The following is an 18,664-nucleotide window of genomic DNA, read 5'->3' on the forward strand; positions in this document are numbered from 1 at the left end:
GGTGTCCGATTATTTGCGACCCTATGGCCTGTAGACCACCGGGCTTCTCTGTCCACGGGATTTTCCAGGCAAGAATACTGGAGTGGGTTGCTGTGCCCTTCTCCAGGCGATTTTGCTGACCCAGGGGTCGAACCGTGTCTTGTGTGGCTCCACTACTGCATGCAGATTCTTTACCTCTGAGCCACTAGGGAAGTTCAAGATATGCCATGCTAGGTACCAAAATGTACTCTAGAGCCACCGTGGTTAAGTGGGAGGCTCCCAGCTCAGGAATGGATAGATAGTTCAAGGAAACAGAATGGAATCCAAAAATAAGCTTTAAGTTAATTTTCATAATTTTGAAAAAATTGATTCTAACAATTTTCACCAGTTTTCTCACTAATTTTATGAAAGAGACAATTTTCAGAGTTTCTTACACTACCATTTTCACAGACATATTTCCTTCAATGCAATTAAAAATCAGTTTTATAAATGTTGGTTGTATCTACAGAAATCAATAGAGTAGTGATTTAAAAGTTCTAAATGCCATATATACTCTAGAAAGTACTCATGCATTTAGTTAGATCACTGCACCCGGTCCCATCACTTCATGGCAAATAAATGGGTAAACAATGGTAACAGTGGAATACTTTATTTCCTTGGGCTCCAAAATCACTGCAGGTGGTGACCACAGCCATGAAATTAAAAGACTTACTCTTTGGAAGAAAAGTTATGACCAACCTAGGCAGCACATTAAAAAGCAGAGACATTACTTTGCCAATAGAAGTCCGTCTAGTCAAAGCTATGGTTTTTCCAGTAGTCATATGTGGATGTGAGAGTTGGACTATAAAGAAAGCTGAGCACCAAAAAATTGATGCTTTTGAACTGTGGTGTTGGAGAAGACTCTTGAGAGTCCCTTGGACTGCGAGGAGATCCAGCCAGTCCATCCTAAAGGAAATCAGTGCTGAATATTTATTGGAAGGACTGATGCTGAAGCTGAAACGCCAATACTTTGGATACCTGGTGCAAAGAACTGACTCATTGGAAAAGATCCTCATGCTAGGAAAGTTGAGGGCAGGAGAAGAGGACGACAGAGGATGAGATGTTTGGATGGCATCACCAACTCAATGGACATGAGTTTGAGTAAACTCTGGGAGATGGAGAGGGAGGCCTGGTGTCCTGCAGTCCATGGAGTCACAGCCAGACACGACTGAGCAACTGCACTGAACTGAACTGATATTTTACCTAAATATTTCTGGATTCCTTTCAGTTTTCTGTATTTCAGCATTAATTTCTCTTATTCAGTATCTTTATAAAATATTCACAAAAAAACATTTATTTTACCATAACTTGCTTCTTTGTTGGCTTAGTATAATACTGTATATGAAACTCATTAGAAAATGTATATGTATTATAAAGTATTAAATATCAGATAACACTTTTCTGAAGAGAAGGACCATGATGCCCAACTCTCAAGCAAGAAAAAAAAAAGGATTCACTTCAGCTGCATTTTGATGGTAGCAATTCAGAGTGGGTGATGCATTAGTTACATTTATCATAAAACTAATGTCTGTGGAGGACTGTTTTAGCAACTAAAAAAAGAAATGGGAAGTAGAAGAGGATCTATAATAGCTTCTTATATCTTTAATAATTGTTCAGATATTTATTATTTAATAACATAAAAGAGAATTACATGAAAGATTTCAGTATCCTTCAAATTCTCTTTTATAAGAGAGTGAGACGGAGGGAAAAAGAGAAACAAATTTTGCAAAAATACCTAAATATATTTTGGGGGATCAAATATTGTATCATGTGATATCATGACCTAATTAGTAAATTTTACTTTGCAAAATTTAAACATTACTTTATGAACAAAATCATCTAGAATTTTTTATACTTTTTCCTGTCATGCTACTGCTACTGCTAAGTCACTTCAGTTGTGTCCGACTCTGTGCGACCCCATCCCTGGGATTCTCCAGGCAAGAACACTGGAGTGGGTTGCCATTTCTTTCTCCAATGCATAAAAGTGAAAAGTGAAAGTGAAGTCGCTCAGTCAGATCCGACCCTTGGCAACCCCACCGACTGTAGCCCACCAGTCTCCTCCGTCCACGGGATTTTCCAGGCAAGAGTATTGGAGTGGGGTGCCATTGCCTTCTCTGTTTTCCTGTCATAAATTGATCTAAAGAATTGTGAAACAGGAACCCTAAAATTAGTTGCCAGGGAAATAACTATAATCGTTCCACAGACATTATTAGAAGCTATTGAGTAATTTTTAATTTGCAATTATCTATCCATATAATATGTTCAAGATAAAGGTAAACCCAATACAGCTAATCTGTTGATTTTGGCCACCTTAATAATCAGTGTGAATTGCTAAACATGAAGGCAATTTGATTAAAATCTGGAAAGAAAGGAATTGACCATGTATTCATGACTGATGTCTACTAGTTTTAGTAAGCAAAAAAAAAATTGGTGATTTTAATTTTCTTCTTAATTGAAACAAATTATGTCTGCCATTTTCCTTGATGTGCCTTATAATCATCTAGGATTATTATATCCCAATCCAAAATTAAGTAAGGTAAGGTGTCTAAAGAGAAAATGGCACACTAGAGGTGGCAAAAACAAGCTCAAAATCCCAATAGTGAATTGAGACACAGAATAAATGAGAGACCTTTAGTTTAAGAGCATTTACTCAAATAAACAGAATATTAATATTAAAATTTCATTCCGATATTTAAAAAAGGGTTTGAAGAGTAGTGCAGGCAACCTAGACTGAAAGTTCACGTACCTGCGTTCTAGACCTAACCTTTTAGTGATTGTGTGATTTGGGGAAAATCATTTAACACCTCTGTTAAATTCAGCAGCTCAAATGATGAAGATTTAAACAGAATAGTTGTACAACTGTAACTGTGGCAGAGTTTTCTAAGTTTTCTTCAGCATTGCCTCATCATCTAAAACGTCTTCCAGGGCTAAGGTCTCTGACATAAATTTTCAAGCATGACAACCATAATTAACTAAGGTATTTAATGTGAAACATTTAAAGAAGTTGTGAAGAAAAAAGAAAAGAAATACCTACTTTCAGAACATATCTTCTTGCTTCTCAGCAGATCTTCCTTTCAATCATACCAAATATGATTTCCATTTTAACTATCCATTCTTTCTATAGAACCGCAAGGAGAACTTAAAAGGACAGCCAAGTGAACAGTTTTTATGAACTTCTTTACTGAAACTTCTGGTTCTGTTACTAATCAGAAGATGAATTTTCTTTTGGTTTGCAGGGATGTCAATTTCTAATAAGACATCTGTGTAGTAAGAGGGGCTTTCCTGGTCGCTTAGATGTTAAAGAATCTGCCTGCCATGCAGGAGACCTGGGTTGGATCCCTGGGCCGGGAAGATCCCCTGGAGAAGGGCATGGCAACCCACTCCAGTATTCTTGCCTGGAGAATCCCATGGACAGAGAAGCTTTATGAGCTACAGTCCATAGGGTCGCACAGAGTCGGACATGACTGAAGTGACTTAGCATGCACACACGCATATAATAAGAGACTCACTTGGCTTCACAGGGTTAGGTTATTGGAACACCTAAGGGGCTTCATGCTTCTTTCTCCTCAAGGGCCAAAACACATGATGTGCTGGAGTTGACACATACTGGCAGAGGAGCACTGAGTGTGCCTACATCTTTCCAAAACTGGGTTCAGTAGCATCGTGTGTTAGAGCTTAAAATCAGCCATCGTGGGCGCATTGACACAAGGGAAATCAGTGAACAACTACTAATTAGGGCATTTGGATGGAGAGAGAGGAATTATGCTAGGGGAAGCCCAGTTGTTACAAATTTACCTGGCTCAAACGGTAAAGAATCCGCCTGCAAAGCGGGAGACCTGTGTTCGATCCCTGGGTCAGGAAGCTCCCCTGGCATAAGGGAATGGCAACCCACTCCAGGATTCTTGCCTGGAGAATCCCATGGACAGAGGAGCCTGGCGGGCTACAGTACATGGGGTCACAAAGAGTCAGACACGACTGAACCACTAACACTCTCTCTTCGCTCTTGGCCAAACACAGGTAAACTCTGGTCCTAAGGAGAAATGACCAGTGTTAAACTTGTTGAGGAAGACAGACAACAGGTGTCCTGCTTTTGAAACCAAAATCTCCTACCCAGGAGCCTCAAGGCAAGTTTACCCTCTAGCTGCTATGTCCTCAAAAGGAAGCATTTCTTACTTTACCTCTAAAGCCAAGTGACTGCGGAGAGACTCTGAAGAGACTGAATTCCGAGAAGGCGACAGGCCAGTTAAACACTGGGGTCCACTCAACGTTCTTGTACTTGTGGAATCCTAATCAGTGAGGGGCATGGAGGAGAAGAGAGAAAGTGACAGCTTCCTTTTTTCTCTCCCGTGCCCTCTTCCAGGCGAACACGGGGTAACTCAGCAGTTTCCCTGCCTCTTTGGCTTGTCCTTGGGATTTTAATTGGCGCCATATGGGGATTTAGGGTAAGATAAGAGATGAGAAGAGAAAGCAGTTAATTGACTCAGTTCATTTTTAATTGATTGTTAAGTCTACAACTTAATAATTACGCTATTTTTGAAGGACTTTTAAACTTGCCATAGGGCTTATCATTGCAGTAACTACAATTCTCATATTCTTGGTCTTGTGAACATAGTATTAGATTTGCTAAAGTAGTCCCCATCCTCATCATAGGAAGAACTTTTTTTTAACTAGAGGAACATCTTTTGTGAGTGATGCTGACGGGCAATGGGAGAATTCAAAATCACAAGACCAGATAATGTATATTTTTATCCTAAATTTTCATTTTTCCCCACAAGTTGCCTCATGTTAAGAGTATTAAAATTAAAATAACTCAGAAAAATCATAGTTTTAATTAAAGCAGCATTAAATAGGGTTTAAAAATCTGTCCTCTTTCAGTTGTTTTCTGTCCCTGGTGGCCAAATGGAATCTATTGTCATTGCGTGTACCCTTAAGAAAGAGGGGCAAAATGGAAACTCACAATGTCATAGCAGGTAAGAAATTTCAGACCTAAAGGCCCTTCATTGAAAACAGCCTACATCCAGTTCTCTGATGCTTACATTTGAGGGATGTGCGAGGGATGTGCAATGGATGTGAAATTGAATTGGGTAAAAAAAAAAAAAATCAAGAAACTAAAAGAATGGAAGAGGAAGAAGGAATGAGTCAATTAATAATCTTGCACATTAATAATTTTGCACTTACCACATTCATTGACTCAAAAAGGAAGAAATGTTTAAAAAGCTGTCATGTAAGATCTCGCTGTAGCAACCAAAGGAAGCGTGTAGAACACCTGCACCCTCGTAAATATTACCCTCAAAGAGGCATTATTCTGAGTGGCTGATACAGAATTCAAATTTGATAGGTCTTGAATAAGATATAATCACTTTTTTTTATTCTCTTCTGTTAAAACTTGGAGATGTTTATTAAATTTCTTACAGCCATCTGACTCTAAGCATAATTCTAAAAGGGATTTATCTCACGGTTAGACATCTTTGCTTGCAGTAACTTCTAGATTCACCCTTGGAATTCTGGTGATGGATTTTTTTTTAATAGGTTTTATTTTAGTTATACTTAATGGGCATTAGAGGTCTGAGTTCTAAAATGGTTTGGAACTTTTAGAAAAACTGATTAAAGAGAAAGATTATTTGTGTATGCAGATAACACTCAAGGGAGGTGAACGGGAGATGTGGTGTTCCCAAAAGGTACAACAGCCGGTCCTGAGAACTCTGAGAAGGGCCCAGAGATGCTGTGGAGTGAGAGTCTCGGTCACTCTGAGAAAACAATTTTGTCGTGAAAGGCACAGGCACTTAAGAAGGAACAAAGAGCCCAGGCAGAAAACGCCGTGTTTCCCCAGATAGCAACTGAATCCAAAGAAGCAGTAACGGTTCTGCATCGTGACCTAACTCAAAAGGCGCAGGACAGAAACTAGGGTTTGGGGGAAGAGCTGGGGAAATGACCATGGGGATACCTGGGGACACCTGGGTGAAACGGAGTGACGCTTTAGCTCCAGTCAACTGACCTGAGACGTTTTACATCCCTGTATAATTTCGCTTGCTACCACTGTTTGTAACCCAGGATTCTGTTGTATCGCATGAGTCTGCTCGCTGTGTAGACTGACTGTGTGTGAAGAGCGGCAGGAAGCACCATGGGGTAGGTGAACAAGGAAGTTAACAGAATCGTCAGGAGGTCATGAGCCCAGGGATGGGAGCTACTGAAGCTTCAGATAGGAACCCTAGCGTGCACCAGCGCCCGCGTCAGCTGCCTCTGACGGACTGCAGACGTTATGGAGATGCAGTTACAATCTATTTAATTTGGGTTTAGTGAGATGTATATATCTCTGGTTTGCAGTCATTTCCGTTTATAGTTAAGTGACTGCTCATCCCAGTGTCAGAATGACTTCCAGAATCTACAACCACTGTGCCAATTCCTTTGTGTCCTGAAAGGGCAGAGCCCAATGTAAAATTCATAACCTTCTCTACCGGTGATGTCTGAATACTAATTGAAGAATAAGCTTCATCATGACAAACCACATTTAATCTTAGTCACTACGCAAGACACCTTGAGATACCTAAAATTTTAGAGTTCTTATATGAAAGGAACTTAGTAGAGATTTCTCCAAAGTTTAGAATACTTTTTAAATTAAAAAATATACATATGTATATAAATATATATATATATAAATGTATGAACACATATATATAGTGAATCTATATGTCAACCCTTCTAAAGATAAAAAAACTAAATTATCCATCTCTTGTCTCTAAGGAAAATAATATTATAAACTGTTGGCAAATAAACAGATATTCAAAACCTGTGCATCCAAATAAGTAAAGGAAAACATTGTCTCATAAAGGTGTGAGTTAATTAATGAAGGTGTGTTGATCTCCCCCCCATTTTGTGCTGTTTTGGGTTGTAAGGCACAAGTCTCAGATGCCTCTTTTGGAAGAGGCGCCCTCCTTTTCCAGCTCCTGGGAGCAGTGGTTGCCGTCAGCTCATAGTTCCTTTCCAGGAACTGCCCTGCCTGAAGGGAGCTGCCCTCCCCAAGATCATGCCCGCTTCTGAGGGCAGCCCACATCCCAAACCATCTGGCCAGTTGGGTACCCGTCTCCCAGGCCCTCGCCTGGGAGGGTAAGTCCAGCGCCAGAGCTCCACGTCGCGGTTGCTGGGGTCCCTGTTGTGAACGCAGAACCTTTCAGACTTTCCTTCTCTTACTGATCCTACCGTCCCCCGCCCCCTGACCTCACAGCGGCTCCTCCTTAGAATACACTTCACAACTTTCCTACACAATCATTTCAAGATAATTTCATTTCAGGCAGTGATATGTTTCATGTTTTCATTTGTCATTTTAAAAATTATGCTTCCCATTCTAAGTAAATGTTTCCCCTAACGTGTCTGTGGTCAGAGTGTGACCACCAACTCCTGCAGTGGTATTCCTTCACTGCAGGGTCTTTCTTAGTATCACCTGATTTCACACACTCTACATTTAAAAGTGTCCAAGAACATTTTCTAATTTCCATAGTCAAGTGTATCTGATCATCCCCCAGCTCTCTGTATAGTTTCTTTAACTTTTCATTCAGGTAAACAAGAGGATGCAGTTTACCTGATTGTCATGCCTTTTTATTCCTCTTTAATCTATAGGAGTTCTCCCGCTCTTATTTCTTTCATGGCATGGATATTTTTGAAAGGTTTAGGCCAATTGCATCCTAAGCTAGCCCACAATCTAGATCTCTTTGATTGTTTAGGACAGTTGTGTGGTAGAATGTTTAACAATCTGTATTTGATTGTTCTCTTGTGTTTAAACAGTGAAGCATCTGCCTGCAATGCGGGAGACCCTGGTTCGATCCCTGGGTCAGGAAGATCCCCTGGAGAAGGAAATGGTAACCGACTCCAGTATTCTTGCCTGGAGAACCCCATGGACAGAGGAGACTGGTAGGCTGCAGTCCATGGGGTCACAAAGAGTCAGACACGACTGAAAGCCTTCACTTTCACTTCACTTATGATCCTGATTAAAACCCTTAATTACTTCCCATTGTCGATACAAAACAGTGGCCATAAGATTCTGGAAATCAATCATCTATCCTCCTCTCTCCTCATGTTTAAATTCTATTTTAACTTTTTTGAGAATACTAACTAGATGATGATAGGAATTTTCCATGGCACCACATCCCTGCAAACCTAAAGTCAGTTTGCCTATTTGTCTCCTTGTTTGTGAGACGACATAAAATGGGATCACTGTTGCCTGCTGAGTGTTATTGGAGTTTTCCCCTTTGTGACTGATAAATGATCTGTGTGGTATACCTTGAAACCACGTGAATATCCTTGCACTGAATATTGTGCTCACAAGTTCTTGGCAAATGCTTGATTACTCATTAAGTAAGCTAGACAGGAGAGAATTATTCTAAGAAATACAGATTACAAAGTGGGGCCTTATATGGTGTCCTTTAATAAAATGAACAGAGCCAGGGGATTCCTGTCTTGCAGCATTGGGGTTTACTGACTGAGTGAGAGGTCCCTGTGCCAGCATCTGCCATGGCTGAGGAGGTGTACCCTGTGATCTGTCTACCACTGGCATTATGTCCTATGTTTTAGCCTAAATAAATCACTAGCTCCAGGTTTGTGCATTGTTCTCGGGCTGAGTCTGCTTCCTGCCACTTAATTGTGTGCATCCACAGCTTCCAGGAAATACTTCTGCTTACACTATTCCTGGCGACAGTGTCTCAGCATGTTCCCGAAGGGTACCAGCTGCCCAAGGGCTGTCGTGACAGCTGAGGTCACCTTTGCCTTGCCTTCTTGAGGCATCACATCCCACTTGCCTGGCTTGACAGTCCCCCCACTGAAGAAATGATTGATTGATGATTGATTGATTGATACTAATTAGAAGAAGTTTGACCATCTTGGACGTGGGTTCTCAGGGGACAGCTCATCACTCTCTCTCTACCAGGTGGTGACAGCTATCTTAGATGTTGCTGCTTCTCAGCAAGGGAACCACAACTGCGCCAGGGACCCATGGCTTTTCACCGAACTTTCTCATTCTGCTGCCCATGTAGCTCCTGCCATCCCTGATCTTAGTTCTTGGTGCATAACGGTTCTGAAATTAGAATAGATACACAGATACACGTCTCCTTTTGTTTCTCAAGGGTTGATTCTTATCTCCATCTATCACTGGTTCCGGAGCCCTTTCCAAAAGTTCAGTATTCCAAACTAATTATTTCTGGACAATATTTTAAGTCAAGAGCTTATTTCCTACTGTTCTGTGTCAGTGTTAGGCCAGCAAAACATTACAGATATTCAGCATTTCATTCTTCACATGAAGCAGACAGCCTCTAATTGGTTTGATGTACTGATTAGGCTAATACTCTCAAGTGACCCATGTAACATGAGAAAATATGGCTTTTTCTTCTTCAGAAACTTTTGGGGTTTCATTAATAGCAGTTTTGAACAACTTTGCTATCAATGAGTAGGAAATGAGTATATAACACAATATTTCCTTTCACCCTGTAATCCTATCAGCAATCTGCCTTGGAGCAATGGAGAATAGTATGATGTTATTTCTTATTCAACAACTGAAAATGTACACCATCATTTTTTGTAGCAAGATGTAGGAAAAAATATCTATTTTCCCTCAACTACTCCTTCTTTATCCCTTAATCCTTTTACCTCGGTTTATCCATATCTTTCAGAAAAAGGCAGCGAGCAGTTAATATGTTTAGAATGCTTTCCAGGATTTCTAAAAGTGAAGTGATAAACATATTCCCACACATATCCTCTGACTCACATTCATTCACAGGTACAGTTGTGTTTCCCAGTAATGCTACGTAACACATTTTAAACTCTAAAGACAAGCCTAATAGCCATGCCAAATTGGCCTTTGACCTGGAGGCACAGAATGAAGGACAATGATGTGATCATTCTGTATTGTCCTTCTGTCAGAATACCAGAGCTAAGTTGAAAAGTGACCCATGATGCCTCAGCATTGCCTGTGGGAGGGACTAATTTACTCCCTCTCTTAGGTGTCATTTCCTGAGTTATGAAGTAAGGCAAACTTAAAATTTCTCATAAAGAATCAAGTCAATTGTACCAGCTCTCTGCTCTTTTTGTGCTTCGTATCAATGTGTGAACCCTAGAGGAGTTTAAAAATATATGAATGTCTTCTCTTTTTTCTCGGCCTACATTATCCTCTACCATTATATTGGAATTCTCCAGAGAACCAATAGGAGATATAGGTAGATAGATAGATACACTCTATATGAACAAATACACTTGTGATCACGTATATAATATGCATAATATATTATGCATATAATATGCATGATTATATGTAATATGAATAATTTGCATATTCTAAAATATGGAATATGTAAGATGATATGTAATAAATATCCAATGGGAATCTGCCGTATGACTCGGGGAACTCAAACCAGGGCTCGATAACAACCTAGAGGGCTGGGATTAGAAGGGAGGTGGGAGGGACGTTCAGGTGGGAGGGGACACGGGTCAACCTATGACTGATTCATGTTGATATTTGACAGAAGCCAATGCATTACTCTAAAGCAACTATCCTCCAATTAAAAATAAATAAATGTTTAAAATAGGGGAAGAAAAAAAAAAGAGTTTCGCTATAGGGATGCCTCACATGTTTATGGGGACTGTCAGGGCCCAACAGCTGCAGGGTGAGTCAGCGAGATGCAGTCAGTGGAGCCAGGGCTGTTATTTCTAGTCTTGAGTCCAAAGACATGAGACCTTTGAGGGTTGATGTAGTTCCAGACTGAAGAGCTGGCTCGAGATCTTGAAAGAGACAGTATTTCAGGCTGAGTCTGAGAGCAGGACAAACCTGGTGTCCCAGTGTGAAGGCGGTCAGAAAGGAAGATGTCTCTCCTATTCAGGGAAGTTAAGCTAGTTACTCAGTCATGTACGACTCTTTGTGACCCCGCAGACTGCAGCCCGCCAGGCTCCTCCATACCTGGAATTTTCCAGGCAAGAATACCAGAGTGGGTTGCCATTTCCTTCTCCAGGGGATCTTCCTGATCCCAGGGATTGAACCCAGGTCTCCAGCATTGCAGGCAGATTCTTTACCATCTGAGCCACCAGGGAAGACTTTTATCATCTGAGCCTTCAAGGAAGGCCCCTTTGTTCCCTCCAAGTAATCGATCAGATGTGGCCCACACACATTGAGGAGGGTGATCTACATGACTCAGTCTACTAAATGCTAACCTCATCCAAAAGAACCTTCACAGAAGCTCTAGAATAATGTCTGTTCAAACATTTGGGCACTTTGTGGCCCAGCCAAGTTGATGCTTAAAGCCATCTCTCCTCCCTAAGTGCAGTTTGTTTTTCAAATGTCTACGTTTCAAGCACCCCCTTTATTTTCACTGGGGACACAACATATCACTCTCACAACTGAACTTTATATGGCAGGTGACTGACTCCTTTGGGTGGTGGCAACTCAATTCAACTATCTCATGTAAAAATAGTACTGATGGCAGGAGCTATGATTCTGGTTATTTTGGTCAGGTGCATCTTATTTATTTTTCCAGAGAGGATTCTGTATTTTAGAGGTAAAGGAAATACAGGAAATAGAGGAAACTCATAGCTCCAGTTATTTAATGCATACCATACATTTCTAGTCCTGAGCAATATATTCCCATATATCCATTTATATTCCTGAGCAGGGATCTGTCACAGCCTAAATATTTGACACTGAAGGCAAAAGTTTCTTTCTGAGAAAGGCTTTGGAGATACACAAACCCTTCATTTATGGTAAAGACAAAGAGTTTGAAGTGGGAAGAAATGAAATGTCTTACTCTTGGGTGGGGTAATGGAGAATTGAAAGTCAAAATTGTCCCCTGATTCTCAGGCCTACAGCACATTCCAGTCTGTTACACTTCCTCTTGTGCTGTGGCACCTAAAGAAATATCAGACAGAAATGCAATAAAATTTCACACTCCTCTGGGTAATCCCAGACCACCTTTCCTTCCATAGTTAATGCTTTCCATTATTCTCATTGAGATCGTTAAGGGGAAATATCATCCAACTAAGCCAACCTTCCAATAAACAGTTGCTGAATGAATATAACCACCAATACAGTAAATAGAGTGACCAGTACCAACAGAACACTTCTTCCCACCATATATAATAAATAGGAGCTTCTGCTAAAGAATATTTCAAAGTTATATTGCTATTATCTCCAGGAAAGAAATGCAAAAAGAACCCATAAAAGGGATATATTATAACCCCAAATGAATAGCTGTGCCTGCTTGAGCAGTATCTTCTTCCTTGCAGACATAGTTACATAGGAGCCAGCCCTAATGGAGAAGAAAATAGAACAATAATAAAAAGTTCAAACTTCAGAGTCTTGTCAGAGGTCCACTTTATTTCATTGTAAATTTGTTTTAAACTTGATAGACAGGAAAAAAGAAAACAGAGAATACAACGAGGAAAAATATTTTAACTTTCGGGATCTAGTTCACACCATTTTTCTTTTGCCTATTTATTTGAAAAAAAAAGCAACAGCTATGAAGATGCAGGATGAACAGACGTCTAAGTCAGCAGCAAAGTGCACAAAGGGTTTCCCCTCACTTGAATTCTGCGTGCTCTGCTCTCAGGAGCCAGAGTGCACTCACTGTAAGTGGAAGCTGTTCTGCCTGTCACGTCTAAAGGGGAAAGTCACTTTTTGATGGCTCTGGCTTTCGTGAATGCTGGCTTCAGGATAAATGAAGGCTCAAGTGTCAGAGGAGAGCAGGGGCTGATGGCTGAAGTGTGGGGATGATGGCTCACAGTTGCTGGATTTGCAGCTGACCTCTTGGGTCTGCTTCAAGCAGTCAAGTGCGGACAATATTCAGACCAGGACAAAGGAGGGGAAAAAGTGGGATGCTTAAAATTCCAACAGGGTAAATTTTAAATAGTCTTTCTATAGTTGAGTCATTATGTTAGATTGTTTGCATATACTTCATTCTCTAAGAACTTTGATTTCTGGTACCAAGACTCAAGAGTTGAGAGCAATATGACCATGAAACTGGAAAACTACCTTTTAAATTTTAACTCCCTATCAGTCCCACTTAACCATGATGATGTGGTCACTCACTTAGAGCTGAACATTCTGGCCTGTGAAGTCCAGTGGGCCTTAGTGGGACTTAGTGGGCCATAACCATGAACAAAGCTAGTGGAGGTGATGGAATACCAGCTGAGCTATTTCAAATCCTAAAAGATGATGCTGTGAAGGTGCTGCACTCAATATGCCACAATTTGGGAAACTCAGCAGTGGCCACAGGACTGGGAAATGTCAGTTTTCATTCCAATCCCAAAGAAAGGCAATGCCAAATAATGTTCAAACAATTGCACTTTCACATGCAAGCAAGATTATGCTCAAAATCCTTCAAGTCAGGCTTCAAAGGTATGTGAACCAAGAAGTTCCAGATGTTCCAGCTGGATTTAGAAAAAAGCAGAAGAATCTGAAATCAAATTGCCAACATCCGATGGATCATAGAAAAAACAAGAGAATTCCAGAAAAACATCTACTTCTGCTTCATTAACTATGCTAAAATCTTTGACTGTGTGGATTACAACAAACTGTGGAAAATTCTTAAAGAGATGGGAATACCAGCCCACCTTACCTGCCTTCTGAGAAACCTGTATGCAGGTCAAGAAGCTACAGCTTTAACTGGACATAGAACAATGGCCTGCTTCCAAATTGGGAAAGGAGTACATCAAGGCTGTATCTTATCACCCTGCTTATTTATCTCATATGCAAAGTGCATCATGTGAAATGCCAGGCTGGATGAGTCACAAGCGAGAATCACGATTGCCAGGAGAAATATCAACAACCTCAGTTATGCAGATTATATTACTCTGATGGAAGAAAGTGAAGAGAAACTATAGAACCTCTTGATGAAAGTGAAAGAGGAGAGTGAAAAAGCTGGCTTAAAACTCAACATTCAAACATCTAACATCATGGCATTCAGTCCTATCACTTCATGCAAAATAAATGGGGAAAATGTGGAAAGAGTGTCAGATTTCATTTTCTTTGGCTCCAAAATCACTGTGGATGGTGACTGCAGCCATGGAATTAAAAGGTGCTTGCTCCTTGGAAGAATAACTATGACAAACCTAGACAGTGTATTAAAAAGCAGAAACATCACTTTGCCAACAAAGGTCCATCTAGTTAAGGCTATGACTTTTCCAGTGATCATGTGTGGATGTGAGAGTTGGACCTTAAAGAAGGCTGAGGGCTGAAAAATTGACACTTTTGAAGGTTGGTGCTGGAGAAGACTCTTGAGAGTCCCTCAGACAGCAAGGAGATCTAACCAGTCAATCCTTAGGGAAAATCAACCCTGAATATTCATTGGAAGGACTGATGCTGAAGCTGAAGCCCCAGTACTTTGGCCACCTGATGCAAAGAACTGACTCATTGGAAAAGACTCTGATGCTTGGAAAGATTAAGGAAGGGAGAAGGAGACGACAGAGGATGAGATGGTTGGATGGCATCACTGACTAAATGAACATGAATTTGAGCAAACTCAGGGAAATAGTGATGGACAAGGGAGGCCTGGTGTGCTGCAGCTCATGGGGTTGCAAAGTGTCGGACATGATTCAGTGACTGAACAACAATCAGTGTTTTAAAAAGATGGCCTGTAAAATAATGCTGAGTAATGGCGTGAGAGTTGGACGATGAAGAAAGCTGAGCCCAGAAGAATTGATGCTTTTGAACTGTGGTGTGGGAGAAGACTCTTGAGAGTCCCTTGGACTGCAAGGAGATCCAACCAGTCCATCCTAAAGGAGACCAGTCCTGGGTGTTCATTGGAAGGACTGATGTTGAAGCTGAAACTCCAATACTTTGGCCACCTGACGCGAAGAGTTGACTCATTGGAAAAGACCCTGATGCTGGGAGGGATTGGAGGCAGGAGGAGAAGGGGACGACAGAGGATGAGATGGCTGGATGGTATCATGGACTTGATGGACATGGGTTTGGGTAGACTCTTGGAGTTGGTGATGGACAGTGAGGCCTGGCATGCTGCAATTCATGGGGTTGCAAAGAGTCAGACACGACTGAACGACTGAACTGAACTGAACTGAATGGTACCCATTCAGATGTTTCAAGAATGACCTTGTTCTAGCTCACCTTTGTTTGAGAAATAGAACTCAATTCAATGCCATTTTAGGGTGGCTTGGAATTGACCCAATAATTTTATTCCTCCTATAATGGTCTTGAGGAGAGGTTAAGAGAGATTATGTTGAAAAATATGACCAAAGGGACTATTCCAAAGTCTAAAGTGCGGATCTTGTTTTCCCTGAGCCTACAGAATTAAAAATAACATAGCAAAAAGTATTCTAAAAGTCTATAGAACTATTAATACTTGAACCATTCCATGTTTCAGTATACTGAGTCCTCAAATCTGTATAATGGAATCAAAATGAAACTAATATTTTGAGGTGAAATTTACCAACAGGTAAAAAGAAAACCATTTAATTTAGTATTACCTATATTTCATTAAATGTGAAGGCTTGAAATATAAAAACAAATCTAACTTTTAAAGAGTCAGGCAGTTAAACAAAGGTACATTCATTCACCCAGAGAGACAGTATGCAAATGTTGAATCAGAAACCAATAGGAGTACATATAATGATTTCTCCTTTAAAAAATACATTCATTCAAAATACATTCAAGTATCGTTTTTTGTTTTTGTTTTTTAAAGGAGATTCTAAAGGCAGGATGGTCTGCCCAAACTGGAATCTTAAGCTCATGTGCTGCTAGTTCAACAGTAATTGAGAAAATGATCACCTGTATTCAGAATTATATTTACATACAAGCTGAACATCCCATTAAGTCAAATAAAAAGAAACTAGTATATATACAAAGGAAACCTTAACAGTTTACTTGATTTGTCTCTAATGAATTAAGGTAAATTCATCTGCCTGGCATTCAAGACTGGTGCCCTAATTTGCACAGGTCTTCCCATGTACCTACTCTAGGCTCCAATTAAATCTATCCACTGCTATTGCTTCATACATTATCTTATGCCATTAAGTTTTGTTTGGGTTTTTCCTTTCAATCTAAGCTCTCTAGTCTTTATTTCCAAAATCCTATTCATTTTTTAAGCTACCTTTCAAAATACAATATTTCATAAAGATAGCTTTATATTTTTTCCCTTTAATTTAAAAGCCAAAATATATATCCTCTCCTCCTTTAACTTCTATTCCATTAAGGTGAGAAAAGGAACAGCAGAATAGATGGGGAAGATTCTTAGGAAAAGATCTGAAGTTGAATAATTTTTCTAAAAGACATTAACATTCAAGTCTTTGTATAATTTTTTCCCAAGTCATTTGTTCTTTCAATGATTTGCTGACTGTTTATTTTGAGCCAAATCGTGTGTTAGAACCTGCAAATGAAATGATAGATGAGGACACAGTACGTAACTTCAAAATTTTAACATCTAATGGTCAAGAGGGATTTGAACATCGCCAGATGAAAATAGCAGAGAAAAAAAAAGAAAAAAGCAGAGAAAATGGTTAGAGAAGCTGGGCAGTACCAGACCATGTGAAATTTCCGTAAGTATCTGCATATCTAATTTATTCAAATTCATACTGTTGAGAACAGTGAGGGTTATTTGTCACATTATCCATTACTGAAGATACACTCTAGACAGCCAGAGTGAAAAATAAACAAATAAACACAACAAATGAAAAACATAAAACCTTATTTGTGGCCCTGGGCATGTTTAAATTTCCTCCCCAGTTTCATTTGCTTCAGGTTTTCACATTTCATGGTTCACTTAGCTCCTATGAGTCAGATGAAACATTTAAAAAATCTATTCTTATCTACTTATTTGCATATATGTTTATTCTATAAGCTTGGAATTCTCAGATTAAATTTCCAACCACAATATTGAAGTCCCATGATACAGCATAAACATTTTCAACAATTTCCTCTATAATCCAACCTATAAAAATATTTTTTTATGCTTAGTACACAAAATGTTCAAGTGTACAAAAAGTAGACAGATGTATGCTTAGAAAATAATAAAAGTTAATAGGGGCTCAAAAGTCATCTAGAAAGCTATAAGGCAGTAATTTCTCATTTTCCCAAAAGAGCAAAAATATGTAAAAGCTTTTTATGGGATTACAGAAGGCTCAACACTGGAGAACTGGAATACTGGCTTTATTTTCTGAGTGAATATTGATTAGCTGTGTGAACTTGAATCAAACAATTAACCTCTCAGTGCTATCTATGGCTGCTCTGTCACTTCAGTCGTGTCTGACTCTTTGCTTCATCTTGGGCCATAGTCTGCTAGGCTCCTCTGTCCATGGGATTCTCCATTACTCATCTGTAATACAGAACTTAATCTTTTTTTCTGTCTTCAGTTTAATGGAATATTATGTCATTTGAAAGGACAGTATTTTGACAAATTTTTCAAAATTTGAAACACATTTTCAAGTATCAAAAGCTAAGTAAAAATGATAAACCAACAGTATAATGTTGTAAATTAAAATATGCATATATATGAAAAATATCATCTTTCCTGTTTTGGTAACTTCCCCAAAATTGTAGAATGTTAAAAATTAAATATAAAGTGAACCTCCTTATGGTAAGACTGTAGAGAGTGTGTCAGCTTCCACACAATCTTAGTTTTCCATACCTGGTCTTCCAGAGCTGTGAAGGGCCTGATTTTCAGAGATCCTCTTATTATGGTCCTCCCCAACACCTGGAGATTATAATAGAATGAAGATCCCTTCCTAAAAGGAAAAGGTGCTTATTAATCAATTAATTAATTTTCATTATTTATAATTGCCATACAGTCAAGTGATCAGGAAAGTGGAGATAGGGGCTTTGAAATGGTTCCAGAGCTTTCAAAGCCAATTTTGTTCAAAGACAACATGTATTGACAATGCGGCAGCCACGGTCCTTTAGGAACTTGAATTATAGGCCTGCGTGAAAAGTACAGTTTAGCCTGCTCAGTATCCCAAGTCAGGAAAAGGATTTGCTTTAATTCTAGGACTTTCTTCTGAGCCCCTGGGTCAGAAAAGTTTGCTGCAGTAGAGGTGATTTCTATACTGCTCAGAAACAGTCTTAGCAAGAATATTAGGAGGAAAATAAGACACAGTATGAAGGCAAATAACTAGATGGATAAATAGATATAGATAGATGATTGATGGATGATAGATGGGTGGTAGATGAATACTGATAATTTTCATAGCCTCAATTAAAATGTAATAAGCATATTGATGTTTTTTGCAATATGATTTAGTTATTGAATGGTACTATACAACAATGGTTTTAAGTCATGATTTAAATCTTATCATAGCTATAAAGGTCACCTAACAGGATTATATTGTGATGGCATTTGAATAAGTACAATCTGGCTAGTCAAAGACATCTCAAAGAACTTTTTAACATAGGTCAAATTTCTAAAACTCATTACAAAAACAAATTTTACCCAACCATCTTTTCGCTTGAGTTTTGGAGTGCGTATAAAAATCAAGTGTGTAGACAAGGAGGAGAATGGTGGTAACCAGGGGCTGGGTGTGCAGGGGAACGGAGAGTTATGTTCAGGGCAGATAAGATTTCAGTTATGCAAGATGAACGATTTCTAGAAATCTGCTGTACAGCCTGGGACTCTGGTTAAGAGGCCTGTATTGTACACATAAAAATATGCTTTAAAGTAGATCTTATCTTGAG

General features: G+C 39.4%; 1 long non-coding RNA gene across 1 annotated transcript in view; it reads right to left on the reverse strand.

The window, feature by feature from the left end:
* Positions 1–17,714, reverse strand: part of LOC122441032 — a 30,953-nt gene extending 13,239 nt beyond the window's left edge. Inside the window, exon 1 of the long non-coding RNA XR_006269178.1 lies at positions 17,625–17,714. This is a non-coding gene — a long non-coding RNA (uncharacterized LOC122441032). The remainder of the gene's footprint in view (positions 1–17,624) is intronic.
* Between the last annotated feature and the right edge of the window lie 950 nt (positions 17,715–18,664).

The sequence above is a fragment of the Cervus canadensis genome, chromosome 4 (genome assembly GCF_019320065.1).
Source record: "Cervus canadensis isolate Bull #8, Minnesota chromosome 4, ASM1932006v1, whole genome shotgun sequence".
In the NCBI taxonomy this organism is placed as follows: domain Eukaryota; kingdom Metazoa; phylum Chordata; class Mammalia; order Artiodactyla; family Cervidae; genus Cervus; species Cervus canadensis.